Source organism: Ursus arctos, unplaced genomic scaffold, assembly GCF_023065955.2.
Source record: "Ursus arctos isolate Adak ecotype North America unplaced genomic scaffold, UrsArc2.0 scaffold_2, whole genome shotgun sequence".
NCBI lineage: Eukaryota > Metazoa > Chordata > Mammalia > Carnivora > Ursidae > Ursus > Ursus arctos.
This window is the reverse complement of record NW_026622874.1, coordinates 45,484,048-45,497,865: the sequence shown is the minus strand read 5'-3', so window position 1 is coordinate 45,497,865 and position 13,818 is coordinate 45,484,048. Positions and strand designations below refer to the sequence as shown.

The window sequence follows — 13,818 nt, the reverse complement described above, 5'->3', positions numbered from 1 at the left end:
TCCCTCTCTCGATGGCTGTCTCTATCTCTGTCGAATAAATAAATAAAATCTTTAAAAAAAAAAAGTGGAAGTTTCAATTACGTTTTCAAGAGGAGGGTTATCTTTGAGATGTGAATAATGTTAACATTGTACTTATCTCTAAAAACTAAGTACGTTAACTTGGAATGTGCTGAGCTAGTGGTAAATGCATATCCCGCCTGTAGCTGCCAGAGGATTTTTGTGTTGTTTCTTTGCTGCAGAGAGAAAATGCAAGGGGGCCCCTGTCAATTAATTGCCTGCTGGGGTACCGCCCTGTCTATTCCGGGCAGGGAAAGCTGGAGAGGGCTGACTGGCTTACTCTCTAAGTAGCTTCTTGCCGACGGAGCTCAGTTTAAAAATCCGAGAAACCATATGTGTTCGTTTAATCAGAGTTTGGCTCTGAGGAGAATTAAAATGAAAGGAAATTCCACAATTAGAAGGTGTGGAAGTGGAAAGCCGACTAAATCAAGCCCTTAGAGAGGCAGTGTGGATTGGTGAGATTACATTCTTAGGGTGTATAATAGGCCAAGGTTTTAATTTCCAGAGTCTTTCACTTAAGAGCTTCTGTGTCTGAATTCTAGTGGAATGGAGGCCTGTCCAGGCTTTTCTTCCCTCCATTATAAGGGCCTCACCTTTGTAGTTCTTACCTACAACCGAAAAAGGGGAGAGTCCCAAGTTTGCAAGGGGTCTGAATAGAGGTTTGTAGCAAAGACCTGGACAAAAAGCCTAGCTTCACAATGGGCTTTGTTCTCCTTCTCTCCCAGGTTGTATTTCCTATTCTATCAGGTTGGCTTTTTACTTAAAAAAAAAAAATGAGAATAACGAAGAGAAGAAAGTTTCATGGAGGATCCTAGGAGCCACCGTTTGTGTTTATTTGGGACCCCCGCAGGAAACCTCTGCTAAATTAACTTGGTTACAAGTTATAAACTGTGCATCGTTCATCAACACTGACATGGAGCTGTGCACAGGGAGGTGGCCCAATCAGATAGAACAGGCCCGGGTCAAAGCCTGGTGGCATTCCCAGCAGTGATGGGAATATTGAATCTGTGTTTAGAAGTTTTAAGGGATAAATGGATGTCTAGTCTTAAACCCAGTACTAACATAGAATTGTTCTATTTTTAATTTTTTGAGGAACCTTGATATTGTTTTCCGTAGTCTCTATACCAGTTTACGTTCTCATCAATGGTATATGCAGGTGCTCTGTTTTCCACATCCTTGCCAACACTTTTTATCTTTTGTCTTTTTGATAAAAGTGACTCTGACAGGTGTGAGGTGCTATCACATTGTGGTTTTGATTTGCATTTCCCTGATGGTAAGTGATGTTGAGTATCCTTTCATGTGTCTGTTGGTCATTTGTGTGTCTTCTTTTGAGAAATGCCTATGGACCTTTTGCTCATTTTTTAATCAGGTTATTTGTTTTTCTGTTACTGAGTTGTTTGAGTTCCTTATATATTTTGATATTAAACCCTTATCAGATATATGGTGTGCAAATATTTTCTCCCGACCCGTAGGTTGCTTTTTCTCTCTATTGATTGTCTCTTTTGCTGAGTAGAAACATTTGTTTTGGTGTAATCCTACTTGTCTGTTTTTGCTTTTGTTGCCTGTGCTATTGGTGTCATATCCAAAAAATCATTTCCACGACCAATGTCAAGAAGGTTTTTCTCTACTTTCTTCTAGTAGTTTTATGGTTTAGGGTCTTACATGTAAGGTTTTTTTGTTTGTTGGTTTGGTTTGGTTTTTACATTTAAGTTTTTAATCCATTTTGAGTTTATTTTTGTGTATGTGTAAGGGTCCAATTTCATTCTTCTGCATGGGGTTATCCAGTTTTCCCAAAGCCATTGATTAAAGGGACTATCCTTTCCCTATTGTTTGCTCTTGGCAGACTTACCAAAGTTTAGTTGACCATAAATGGTTGAATTTATTTTTGGTTTTCTTGTTCTGTTCTATTGGTCTATATGTCTGTTTTTATGCCAGTACCATACTATTCTTGATCCCACTTCTGAATACATATTCAAAGGGAATGAAATCAGGATCTTGAAGTGATAGTTATACTCCCATGTTCATTACAGCATTATTCACAATAGCCAAGATATGGAAACAACCCAAATGTCTGTCAACAAATAAATGTATAAAGAAAATGGCCTATGTCTGTATACGTATATATACACACCACACATTAGCTTTTGAAATACTAGCTTTTGTTAATAGTTAATCATTGTGGTCATTTCACAATTTATACGTACATTAAAATATTAGGTTGTACACCTTCAACATATATAATTTTGATTTCTCATTTATACCTAAATAAAGCTGGGGGAACAACAATAAAAAAAAAAAAGAAACAGCATTAATAACCTTAATGTGGGAGGAGCACATAATAAAAAAAAAAGTAAAAACAGTACAAAGACAAAAACCCAGTAATAAACAACTAGTAGAGGCCTAGAAGCGACTTTTTTAAAAAATTTTTTTATTCACATATACATTGGCTACCTCTGCCTTCCTCAGGAACTTTATTCCAGTGCTCATTTCCTTCACCTTTCCTTCTCTATCTTCCTCCAAATATAGGAAAACTCTCCAACTCACAAATGATTTTGAGTCTACAATTTGCTATGTACTAGGGAAAAAGCAATGAATAAAATAATCTGTACTTCAAGGTATTTAAATTATCTAGGAAGGTAAATATACAGTATACAAATTAATTTTATATAGTATTTTATGTATAATAAGTATGTTCAAGGGGTACAAATAGTACTGATGCAAAAAAAATGCTTACACCCATGTGAGGTGTGTGAGGTGTTAAGAATGAGATATTTAAATGTATTTAGCAAGGGGACTATGGAAGTGCTAACCAGCTGACTGATTACTGTGTTATTTCGGGCATTTTTTTTTTTTTTTTTTTTTAATCATAGGGTAGAAAGGCTACTTTAGTCTAGCTCTATTTTATTCATTTCTGAGACATAGGCCTGTTAATAAAAAATTTGAAATCAACAATAATGTTGTATTTATGTAACTCCTGTATAATTAATTAGAACTAAACTTTTTAAAAAAGATTTTATTTATTTATTTGAGAGAGAGAGAGCACACGCCAGCACAAGCAGGGGGAGCAGCAGGCTGAGGGAGAGGGAGAAGCAGTCTCCCTGCTGAGCAGAGGACCGTGGGATCATTACCTGAGCCAAAGGCAGACACTTAACTGACAGAGCTACCCAGGTGCCCCTAGAACAAAAACTTTTAAATAAGATTGTCAGTGACATAAAACAGGTTCTTTTTGGGGCGTCTGGGTGGCTCAGTCATTAAGCGTCTGCCTTCGGCTCAGGTCATGATCCCAGGGTCCTGGGATCGAGCCCCACATCAGGCTCCCTGCTCAGCAGGAAGCCTGCTTCTCCTGCTCTCCCTGCTTGTGTTCCCTTCTTGCTGTGTCTCTCTGTCAAATAAATAAAATCTTAAAAGAAAAAAAAAAGGTTCTTTTCGACACAATAAATAAAAATGATAGTCTATTGGTTTTTTTGCATGGTTTGTCAGGTTAATTCTTATTTGTACTTAAGTCGTCTTCTTCTTCTTCTTCTTCTTCTTCTTCTTCTTCTTCTTCTTCTTTTAAATCTAGAATTAGAATGTGTTTTAAATGAAAGTGCACCAGGCATTTGGGTGGCTCAGTTGGTTGAGTGTCCGACTCTTGGTTTCTGCTCAGTTCATGATCTCATGGTTATGGGGTGGAGCCCCTCATTGGGCTCTGCACTCAGCATGGCGTCTGCTTGACATTCTCCCTCTCACTCTGCCTCTCCCCCCACTTGCATGCTCTCATTCTCAAAATAAATAAATAAAAATCTTTGAGAAATAAAAATTAAAAAAAATGCACCACTGTATGATAAAACTTATTTTATAAATGGACTTAAACCATTACTTGGCTTAGATTATTAGTTTGTTCAAGCTAAGCTCCTATGAATTCTAACTTCTTTGTAGTACTTTGGCTGCCGCATAATAAGCAAGGATTTATCTGAGACTGGTGCAATAAACTAAAATGGTTATTAGATTATCTTAAATCAAAACTATGTGATAATCCATGTTGAAATTAGAGGAATTTGAAGTGAGTTCCTCTTTTACCTTTTATTCAGTAACAACTTCCATTTAAATTATGTTATTCAAAGGCTACTGGAGCTTTCATAAATTATTCATTTGCAAAGATCTAGCTATTTCAACCACATCCCCTGAAACAGAATGGCTTGAGTGAAATGATTTCATTTTGCCGAAGCATTCATAAATATCCCTTTGCCTTACCTCCGAAACAAATTTGGATGTCTGTTAACTTAAGGGACGCTTGTTTCCCACCACCAGGTTATCTCATCTAATAGGTCCCTTTTCTAGAACAACCTGAGGATGATCTTTTTCTCATTCTGATTATTTTACTCACTTCTAAACTGAGAGAAAAATTAACTCCATCTCTGGGAATTTCAGCAAGTCTTGAATCTTCCTATGCAAGCCAGCCTTTTCCTTAACTTTGGTGATCTCATGTCTTATAGGAAAAGCAAGAGCTGTTTTCTTTTTGTGTTTTCCTGTTTATATAGATTTCAATAGTAATATGCTTATCCTCTGACATACTCTTGTTCATGTATTTCTGTTACAGTTAGGATGACAGTACCTTAGTTAGGAATATTTTTTTTTTAAGATTTTATTTTTAAGTGATCTCTACACCCAACATGAGACTCAAACTCACAGCCCCGAGATCAAGACTTGCATGCTCCACTGACTGAGCCAGTCAGGTGCCCCAGGAATATTTCTAAATAATGTATTTTCTGGGTAGATTTTTGTTAGTCTGAATCAACCCTCTCCATTATCGGATACAGATGCTCAGCTGGTAATCAATCATCTATAATTATGCTTTGGAAAAACTTCATACGCAGAGATACTCAACTTGTCATAGCTACAATTTGTAAGTAATTCTACAAAATTTATATTCTGTAATATCTTTGAAGGATTAACTCAGTGACTGAAAGATTGCTTCTCTTCCTGAAAACAAGTATTATTTAGTAAAAGTGGTGCTATTTAGTGCAATATTATCAAGCTTTGTTGGGTTTCAAGTTCTGAGTCATTTATCCTTTTCCTGTCTTTCGCCTTCCATACAAAAGTCCCTTGATTGACCTTGTGGTGAGACTTGGAGACAGGTTGGGGTGGAGAACCAGGACATAGAATTGCATTTCCGTAAGAATGGCGTGAGAGCAGCCTAATGGGAAGAGGTAGCAGATTCCAAAAGTCATGGGTATGGAAGCCAGATAGCTTCAAGTAAGGAGGACTGAATGAGTGGTAAGTAAAAGCAACAAACACAGATTGACTAATTTTGCAAGAAATTTGATCATGAAGTCAAGGAGGCCAAAGAATGGATTAGAATGAGGAAAGTTTCTTTAAAACTAGAGTAGATTCGAGCATGTTTACCTAGAAGAAGAGCCAGTGAAGATGGAGAGATTGACGATAGAAAAAAGCAGGAATAATTGTTGAATACTCTTGTAGGAAGATAGAACGAGAAAGATCAAGAGCTCATGTGGAGGGGTTAGCAATAGCACAGAGCAGAATACCTCTTGAGAGACTAAAATGAGGTGAGAAAGAGTTACAAAGATACAGAATGTGATGGTTGATTTTATGTGTCAACTTGGTTAGACTATGATACACAATTGTTTGGTCAAACAGCAGTCTAGGCTTTGCTGTAAAGGTATTCTTTTAGATGAGATTGACATTTAAATTAGCAGACTCTGGGTAAAACATTATTTCCCAAAAAGTGGGTGGGCCTCATCCTGTCAGTTGCAGGTCCTAAGAGCAAAGTCTGAGCTTCTTGAGAAAAAAGGAATTCTGCCAACAGATGGCTTTTGGACTTGGGCTGCAACATCAACCCTTCCCCCAGTCTCCACCCTGTTGAATTTCCCAATCCCACAATTGTGTGAACTAATTCTTTAAAATAAATCTCTTTTTCTCTATATATGTTGGTTTACAATCTCAGGAGTCCCCTGGATGAATCTGAAACTAGCCTCTGTACAAGCAGAGATCTAAGAAAGAGACCACTCCAGATTGGCAGTTTTATTAGGCAAAGGGACTTAGATATGAGGCTTGTCTTGGGAGGCCATAAAACAAGTAGATTTCACCTGCCTGCCAGAATCTTAAGAACTTATACAGAAGGCTTATCAGGTTCAGTCATGTATTGAGTCCAGATGGTCTCAATAACACGTTGCTGTCTCAAGGCTGTATCCTTGAAGTGGCTCCTAGTGCAGGAATAGTGAGTGGAAACTACATTCCAAGGATGGGGGTGGATAGTTAAGGAGCCTCAGATTGTTCAGCTCCAGCTCGAGGGTCAACCAGCAGTCATGTCCTCTCAATGACCTCCTCTAACAATGTATATACATCCAGCTTGTTCTGTGTCTCTAAAGAACCCTGACCAATACATAGATTCAAGATGAAGTGTAAGGGTTTTGAAGATGCTCAGGTTTGTAATGTCAATCTTTTTGGTATAATGGGGACTAAGATATGTCATAGAAGTGAGGAAGAGGCTTGAAAGTAGAGAAGTTTTCAAAGAATTTTTAGGTATATCCATGAAACTATGAATTTTTCCAGAACAGGGAGTTTATCTTATTCATTTTGTGTCCTAAAATCATAGCACAACAGTTGGCATCATGAAAGTACTCAACAAGTGCTTGTTGGTTGTGAAATAAGCCAAATAAAAAGACTATGAAGACCCCAGCTAAGAATGGATACTATCAACTCACAGTGAATAAATTGTCACAGCTTCGTGACTTTTTTACAATAACATTGGTCCTCTGGACGTTGAATCAGAATCAGTGAACCATGGGAATCAGCACACAGAGAACTCCTGAGGGCCAAGAGATCAAACACAACCAGTATGGCAGTAAATGAACTATATACTATGAAAATGACACAGTGAGACCCAGGCTGGGTAGAAAAATAAAAGAAGACAGATTGGGATGATTGGTCTGAGAGAACTGGAAGGAGCCAAGGGAATGAATGACTTAATGAAGACAGGGAGAATGTTTAATGGGAGAAGTAGTGTAGAGAGATGGGAGGAAAGGAAGTATTTGTCTTTGAGCTTCATAAGTCTCAGGGTCATGGTGGTAGGATAGTTTCAAGTGGCCAAAGTAGGGGTGAGATAAAGATTGGTATTATACAAAGAAAATATGGTTATTTTGCTATTTATACATATTATAAGTCCTTAATATAGAATTTGTGTTTTTATTCTTGCTATTTAGGCATATTTTAATTCCTTAGTATATAATTTAAGAAGGTCTTGACAAATAGAAAATATAGTCAGTAATTGCATAGCATTACCTACTTTAATTTATGAAAAATTATCTAGAGTGGCAAGGTGCTTGGTCTTTCTAGACTCCAGTCAGGGTGTTGAGTCTTAAGAGCACTGAACTTGAAATTAGAAGGTAGTGGAATAGGGCCAGACTTTTCTATATGCTAGACTGGTGAACTTGGGCAATCCGTGTAACCTCATTAAGCTTTTATCTTACAAAAGATGAATGATAATAGTGGGATTCTTGTAAAGATTGATGAAAAATACAGGGGCCCTTTTCAACTGTGAAGTTTAAATATGTGGTAATATTTAACAAATATTAATTAAACATGATAATTTCCTTCAAGGAACATTTTCCTTGAAAAAGATACTTAAGGGTTCATTTTAGTCTGATGCTGGCATAATTAAATTAAAACATCTTAATTATGTTTATGAATTTTGTTATATTTAATAATTACAAGTATTCAAGAGAACATTATGTATAGCTTAATCTAATGTAAACCAAAACACAGATTTAAAAAGTCCCTGAATGTACCTTAAATGTTGTGATTTCTCTTGTATTCAAAGGGATAATTCTTATTCTTATGGTTCTCCCTCCTAACAGCAGGGATGGAGTAGATCTGTGTGTATGTGTCTAATTTACTTACTTTCTTCTTCTTTTTTTTTTTTAAGATTTATTTATTTACTTCAGAGAGAGGAAAAGAGGGAGGAGGGGGAGGGGCAGAGGAAGAGGGAAAGAAGCCAACTTCCTACTAAGGGGGGAGTCCGACATGGGGCTCATGACCTGAACTGAAACCAAGAGTTGGACACTTAACTGACTGAGCCACCCAAGTGCCCCTAATTTACTTACTTTAAATAAAATAAAATCCTAGACATAGAAGAGTAACTATAAATTGTATATACTTTGAATACAGCTAAAGTTAACCGAAAGGATTAATTTCATGTTAGGCTTTAAGCCAGGAATAAAGAAAAAATACATGCAGTATACAAGTGCCAAAAATATATACATAATTTATATAATTTTTTTCACTAACTGTTCATTTGTTATAATTAATGTCATAAGTTCTGAGATTCAGGCTCTTTACAAAATTCCTAGACAAATGTTAAATATCTACCCTTACTTGACAAATCTTAACTTGAATGTTAAGCCGCTGTGTAATAAACACAATATTTAATATAAAATATATGAACAGTTAACACCTGTAATTTTCTGTACCTGAGGTGATATTTAATGCATTGTACAAGACCTATCATTACACTGTGCAACAGGATATCCTTTTCACTTTGGACTCTATGGAGGAAGGAATTCTTTCCATCAACATGGCTTTAAATGATCCCCTATGCTCCAGCCCTCATTATCACAGAGAACAGAACCCATGTCTTTTTTTTTTTTTTTAAGATTTTATTTATTTATTTGACAGAGAGAGAGACAGCCAGCGAGACAGGGAACAGAAGCAGGGGGAGTGGGAGAGGAAGAAGCAGGCTCCCGCCGGAGGAGCCTGATGCGGGGCTTGATCCCAGAACGCTGGGATCACGCCCTGAGCTGAAGGCAGACGCTTAACGACTGAACCACCCAGGCGCCCCAGAACCCATGTCTTGGTAGGAGGCAAGAACACCTACACAGAGCATTCAGGTTAGAAAGAAAGAGAGTTTGGGATTCTTGCAGCCGTTTTGGAGAGTGTTAGGATATAAGCAGGGCTACTGTAACCAAACCTCTAAAGTGTAGGGGTTTAAACGAGGTTGAATCTTAACTTCTCTCTCACATACCAGAGAATAAAGTAGGCAGGCAGTCCCGGGCAGATAGCATGACCTAATCAGTGGGACCATCCAAGAATGCTGGGTGGTGGGACAGCTTTGCCATCATCATGTGACTTTTTTCTCTAGTTCTAAGGCAGTTCCTTTAAGTGTCCTGTTTCCCAGCCATCTAGAAGAGTGAAAGAGGAAAGTTGAGCTTCCCTTTTTGCAGATGTGACCCAGAGATTGCTCATATCTCTTCCATTCACATCCTCTTGTCTAGAACTTACATGGTCACACTGAACTGCAAGAAAACCCGAGTGATGTACTTTCTAACTGGGAAAACTTATGCCCATAAACCTGAGTGATGTACTTTCTAACTGGGAAAATTAATGCCCTATAAATTATGCCCATCTTTTCCTTTTCTGTCTTCTACCACCAATATGTAATCTATAAGTGAGTTCCGATATTTTGACTTCCAAATGATTTCCATTATTTTCTATATGCCTAACAATACTCCACATCCCTTGCCTGGCCTACTATAGTAACCTAACTGGTTCCTTGCTTCCCTCTGGCCTCGCTAAGTCATTTCTCACATAGTACGCACTGAATTTTAAATATGTAAACCAAATCTCATCATTCTTCTTTTTAAGCCCTTGGTGTCTTCTCATTTCTAGCGAGTCAAGTCTAAATTTTCCACCATGAGCCATAAGACCCAGCAATGGGCACCTGAGTGGCTCAGTGGGTTAGGCATCTGGCTCTTGATTTTGGCTCAGGTCAAGATCTCGTGTGAGTCCTGGGATTGAACACCACACGGGGCCTAGCAGGGAGTCTGCTTGGGATTCTTTCTCTCCCTCTGTACCTTCCCTCACTCAAGCGTGTGCTCACTCTCTCTCTCAAATAAATAAATAAATAAATCTTAAAAAAAAAAAAAGACCCAGCAATAACCCAGCTCTAGTCTATCCAGCCCCATTCTTGTCTTATGCTCTTACCTGGTCACTATGTTCTGGCCACTCTGGCATTTGCCTTTTTCTAGAGCACAGTGATCCCTTCCCAACCTCAGACCTTTAAACCCACTATTCCTTTTCCAAGAAATCTTTTGTGGAGATCTTTGTGTGGCTGGCTTACCCTCATCTCTTGACACGCGGCGCAAATGTCATCTCTTCTGAGAACCTTTGCTGATGCTCTTTCTAAGCAGCACATCTTGTTCCCAGTTACTCTTTACCAGCCACCTTGTTTATTTCCTTCACAGCACTTATTCAATTAATAACAATCCTATTTGTTTGCTTATTGATTGGTCCATTGTCTCCTCATGAGAAAGAATTCCTTAAGATTGTTTGATTTACCTCTGATTCTTGGACACTGACACATAAAAAGACCTTAACAAATGGTCCCTTGAAGGAGTGAGTAAATGGATTTCATATGCTTCTTACAAATAAAAATCTGGTGTCCATGATGGAAAAATCAGGTAAACAGAGCCTTATACAGATTTACTTTATTAGTTTCATTTCTGACTTGGGTGTATTACATGTTACAACTGAGCCATGAATTTATCAGCCTCAGGTGGTGTTCGGAGTTTTAGCCATTTTCCTCTGTGGCAGATTGAATGGTGGGCCTCCAGAAGTTATGTTCATGTCTTAATACCTGGATCCTGTGAATGCGACCTTATTTGAAAAAGGGTCTTTGCAGATGTAATTAAGGATCTTGAGATGAGATCATCTTAGATTAACTGGATGAGCCCTAAATCCAATGACTGATGTCCTGGTAAAGGTAGAGAGGTCTGAAAAACTAAAGAATGTGATGTGGAAGGAGAGGTAGAGACTGGAGTTATGAAGCCATAAACCGAGGAATGCCTGAGCCACCGGAAGCTGGAAGAGGCAAGGGAGCATTCTCTCCTAGAGACTTTTCAGTGATTGTGGTCCTGCTGTCGACTTGATTTAGACTTCTGTCCTCCAGAACTGTAAGAGAAGATTTCTGTTGTTACAAGTCACCTGAATGATTTTTCAGTATAACTATGACCCAAATATTGCACAGAACATACTTACACCAAAAAATTATTTGTTATTTATCTGAAATTCTAATTTAACTGGGCATTCTGCATTTTTATTTGCTAAATCTGGCAATTTTACTCTAATCCCAAGAATATGTGAAAATGAAGAATTGGCTCGAAATGATATGTAGATTCTGCCAAGTAAGAATTGGCATCACATTTTTTTTAAAAAGTCTATTAAGTAACTAAAAGAAAATGAAATTGGTGTCATGGGAGTTTTAAATATGCTACAAGATCCTGAAATTTTGCCCAGAAAAGTAACTAAGCAAAATGCTTGGAAATATAAAAGGTCTTTGGTGTTCTAAATCTGATCTAAAACTATCTCAGGAGTGGCTCATTTGTTTCTTGTGACTGTAAAAATAAGAACTAAATTCCATCTGATCCTGACTTAATTTTTTTTACATCTCTGGGGAATTAATATTGATTTAAGGACTGCCTCTTATTTCTACTACCAACAGTTTATTAGATTCAGCTTGAAAATAGGTAGATTAAAGCACAGGAATTTTAAAAAAATTAGACTGAAAATAGCATTCAGTGAAGCACAAGGAGAGGCTGTCTTCCCTGAGAGCCTACAGGGAGTTCTTAGCAATGAGTGAGGAACCTCTATGAGCCCATTTTTTCTTCACCTGCCTCAGAAGTAATAAAACCACCCATGAGGCAAAATTCTGGTTGACTCTGTTTAAATTTTGTATTCCTAATGTTTATAATCACCTTTTTCCCCCTTGTGAGTTTTTAAGCACAAATATCATGAAAGCTATTAAATAAGTAATTAAACCTATTTCAGGATCTGTTGAATAGTCAAATGGGGTGGGGACAGCAGTGGGGGAGAGAGAAAGAGAATGAAAACAGAACACTGAAATCCCCCAAATCTCTGCTTTTTTGAAATGAAAGACTAAGTAAGTTGGGTGGATTTCGTGTCTCTTAAAAATAAGAATCAGGTGCCCATGGTGGGCAGACCAGGTAAAAAGGTCTTTATATAGAGATTTCCTTCTATTAGCTTTATTTCTGACTAGAGTGTACTGAGTGATATACCTGAGCAAAAGACAACCTCATCTCCCTTGTTGCAATTGAAGAATTAAGACTCTTTAGGAAGGAAAGAGCAATAGAGAGGGAGAGAAGAAAAACTAAGAAAACACCAAATAGTGGATGATGCTAGTGTGGCAGGAGGTCCCAGAGTCTCTAGGGGGCCCTGGTGGGAGGCTGTGGTGGCTTCTAGAGGCTTCAGCAGTGGCATCTGGAGCTGGTGCTGAGGCCACCGAGTTCTGAGAGTCAAGGCTGAGGACAAGGAGTAGATCTCCATCACCAAACTGGTCAAAGACAGGAAATCAAGTCTGTGGAGGAGATTTATCTCTTCTTCCTTCCCATCAAGTAATTTGAGATCATTGATGTTTTCTTGGGGTGTCCCTCTAGGATGAAGTTTTTGTGGTGCACAGAAAAAATACTCTCAGACACCAATCTGAGGGGTCACACAGGGCTGCCTCTACAAGGGAGAATGGCTGCAGTTGACTTCTGCACATAGCTTTTATTTAGTTTTTTTTTTTTTATCAGCAAAGCAAGGACAGATGTATCAAAGTATGGGGAAGGAATACAAATAGATGGCAATTATCTTGAACCTGGAAATCAGGCCTGCTCCCTCCCCTACACCTGGGCACTCAGGGAGGGGGTTATGGGATAAGGGAGGAACCAGATGTTCATGCTAGCAATAGCCCAAGGCAGGAAGGGGAGTTGAGTGTTACTTTCTTTCATAGCTCCGTATCTATGCCCTGTCCCAGGAGATGATGGGATCCTGTTCCTTCCAGGCCATTGTGTTCAATAGCCCGAGAACAGGAATGCTGCTGATGCTTCACTCTTTAGGGTTTACAATACATCTTCTAAGAATAACTCGACAGGTTTTGAAGATCATGCCTGTGTAAAAGCAGACCTGTGCTGGCCAGTGGACCAGGATCAAGGGATTTGTCACCATCAAGGATTACAATGGACATGTTGTTCTGGGGGTTAAGTGCTCCCAGGAGGTAGCCATTGCTATCTATGGTGCCGACATCTGGCTACACTCTCCTGTGCAGTAAGCCTACTGGGGGAACAAGATCAGCAAGCCCCATACCTTTGCTTGCAAGGAGACCTGCCACTGTGGCTCTGTGCTAGTGCCCTGCACCCCCCACCCCAGAGGCACTGTCATCGTCTAGGCCACTGTGCCTAAGATGGCCAGCATCAACGACTGATACACATTGGCCAGGGGCTGTACCACCACCCTGTGTGACTTCACCAAGGCTACCGTTTATGTCATATCCAAGACCTACAGCATTCTCACCCCTGAACTCTGGAAAGACATGTACTCACCAAGTCTCCCTATCAAGAATTCACTGACCACGTCTAAGGACCCACACCAGTCTCTGTGCAGAGAACCCAGGCAGTATCTGTGGCCACCAAATAGTTTTTATACAAGAAAAATAAAATGAAGTAAGTCTTTTTTTTTTTTTAAGAGAAACTAGAAAAAAAAAGAGCAAACAAAGCCCTATGTTAGTAGAAGGAAGGAAATAACAAAGATCAAAACAGAAATAAATGAAATAGAGACTAAAAAAAAAAAGCGATGGAAAAGACCAATAAAACAAAAAGCCGGTTCTTTGAAAAGTTAAACAAAATTGATAAACCTATAGCCTGACTGACTCATCAAGAAAAAGAGGGCTCAATTAAATAAAATCAGAAATTAAAGAAGAGAGGTTATAAC

At 38.6% G+C, this 13,818-nt stretch overlaps 1 pseudogene; it reads left to right on the top strand.

Annotated features, from left to right (window-relative positions):
• Positions 1-12,871: 12,871 nt before the first annotated feature.
• On the top strand, positions 12,872-13,524 carry LOC113268786 (40S ribosomal protein S2-like; annotated as a pseudogene).
• Positions 13,525-13,818: the final 294 nt, after the last annotated feature.